Source organism: Sander lucioperca, chromosome 6, assembly GCF_008315115.2.
Source record: "Sander lucioperca isolate FBNREF2018 chromosome 6, SLUC_FBN_1.2, whole genome shotgun sequence".
Taxonomy (NCBI): Eukaryota; Metazoa; Chordata; class Actinopteri; order Perciformes; family Percidae; genus Sander; species Sander lucioperca.
In genome coordinates this window covers 15,634,101-15,636,315 of record NC_050178.1, presented here as the reverse complement: position 1 = coordinate 15,636,315, position 2,215 = coordinate 15,634,101, and the positions used below count along the sequence as shown (strand labels likewise).

Below are 2,215 nucleotides of genomic sequence, written 5' to 3'. Positions count from 1 at the left end.
TGAAGACATGACCAATTTGAACAGCATTTATGTAACTAATGAGCCTCAACACACATTAAGTCAAGAGAACACAGAATTTATTATTTCTTAATTCTTAAGCATTGAATTATTTAATGAAAAGAAAAGAAATTACCAGTTAAAAACTCCTTCCTCTGAGCCCCTTTGTCAATCCCGGCCTCTCCGAGGAATGTTACCCTGAGAGGGTTTTTGGGGGACGCTTTCTTCTGGCGCTGCCACTGCTTCATCCCCATATGTCTGTCACACAGATGCTGAATATAGTTGTGTTGTCCACCCTTTCATGGAGTACTCTGATGACATCAGAAATGCCTAAAATGTTGGAAAAAGAGAGAAACAAAACCGTCCAGATAATTCTAATTCATATGAACTTTATCATACCTTCGGAGGGAATATTTATTTGTATGTACCTTTTAGTCGGATGTGCCTGGCTCTCCTCAGTTTCATTACAAACTCTGTGTAAACATATGCAACGCATTGTAGTTATACTAAAGGCTAAGACTTAGTCAACTGCATAGCAAGATAAAAGAACTGTGCAATACAGAAATTGTACTTCAGAAAATGTCCAGGCAAATTGAGAAATACCTTTCACCACATATGCTTGCGTGGATTTCCACAATGTCAGAGGGAATCCATTCCTGACATATTGGACATGTTGTCTGATATAAACAAAATATAGTTAACATTGCTTCTCATAACTGCTAACGAAACACAATGTAACAATTTAAAATGAAGAGAAAGAAATAGACCCATATGCAGACCCCCATATGCATTCAAGGTTTGTAGAGTTTTGTTCTTACTTTAACATCAGGAACTTGGGAGCAGGATGGAAGCTCTGTGGAATCCTGCAAAAAGGATAAATGTTAGAAACTTAGTGTAGCCCTAAATGTAAATACGCAAGGGGGGTTGGTGAAGAGGAGATTGAAGGCAGCTCACCATACTCTCCAAATTAGATTGCTGCAGTAGAGCCTGTAAAACATCATTGGGTCGTTCACATCATATTTCAGAAATGTAATCATCAATCTGTGGCTCAATAACAGCCATTTATGACCTTGATTCAAGACAATGATTTTGATAGCTTACCCCTTCATCAACATCATCACTGTCAGAGTGGATCTATTAAATACATAAACATGAACACAGAGGAATTACAATTTTTTCTTTCAATACTTAGTTTTAAAGATAATACCAACTTGTACACTGAATAGAGAAGGATGAATATGGTTTATATAAGGAGTATGGTTTATACACCTTTTGAATCAGGGTGTCATACTTCATCAACTTACGGCTTCGTACAGGTCTCCACATGCAGACTTAATAGCTGCAACGGCACATGTTTACTGCACGACACACACCAGGCTTTTGGCATTGCCTCAAACTCCCGTGGCGTGTAAGGCAGGGGAGACATGTCCAGTCGGTGTTGTATAGGTATTACATACAGACAGCCCTTGCCTCCCCAGGACTTGAACAGCTCAGCCCGGTATATGTGCAGTTCAGTGTCAGAAATCATTTTTTTTAATTTGTCATTAATTTAACATATCACAATTAGCTAGTCACAATACTTTCTGGAGAATGTGGTCGTCCTGCCATTTTTTCGCATGGGGGACTTGGGACATTAAACTGCATATATATATATACATATACACATAGCCGGGTTAAGTTATTTAACTCAAAATGTTAACTTACCGCCCAAGGTGGTCCTCAACATGGCCACTATATTGTTGGCCATCTTGTGTAAATTGTCCTGGAGGATTAGGGAGAAATTCGAACATCTCATTAGAAACAAACAACGCCACAAACTAACGATTAAGACAAATGTAAAACTACATTTTGAACATTGAGAATAAGGTTCTCACTTCATTTTGGTCTGCCATTTTCTGAAGTTACCTTCAACTTGTGGCTAACATTAACAAAAAGTATTATAACGTTAATACTTAACGTACAAAGTCTAGCAATGTTGCTTTATTCTGTGACAGACTATTCATGCTAGCCTAACAATGCTGCAGTTTAAAACTTAATATAACGTTAACGTTAGGTTAACTTACTAGCCAGACATAGGGAGCTAACATTACCGGCAATTAACGTTAACGTTACTTAAACACTGATGTTAACGTTAACGCTTGACTCCCTGCTAACATTAACTAAAGTTAATAAATTACATTTTGCTAAAAAATAAGTAACGTTAACGTTGCCGTCACCT

General features: G+C 37.7%; 1 long non-coding RNA gene across 1 annotated transcript; it reads right to left on the bottom strand.

Moving 5' to 3' along the window:
• Positions 1–814: 814 nt before the first annotated feature.
• On the bottom strand, positions 815–1,462 carry LOC116034486. The gene is made up of 4 exons (XR_004101110.2): positions 1,289–1,462; positions 1,099–1,131; positions 952–984; positions 815–860 (listed from the first exon to the last, which is right to left on the bottom strand). It is a non-coding gene; the product is annotated as an uncharacterized LOC116034486 (long non-coding RNA).
• Positions 1,463–2,215: the final 753 nt, after the last annotated feature.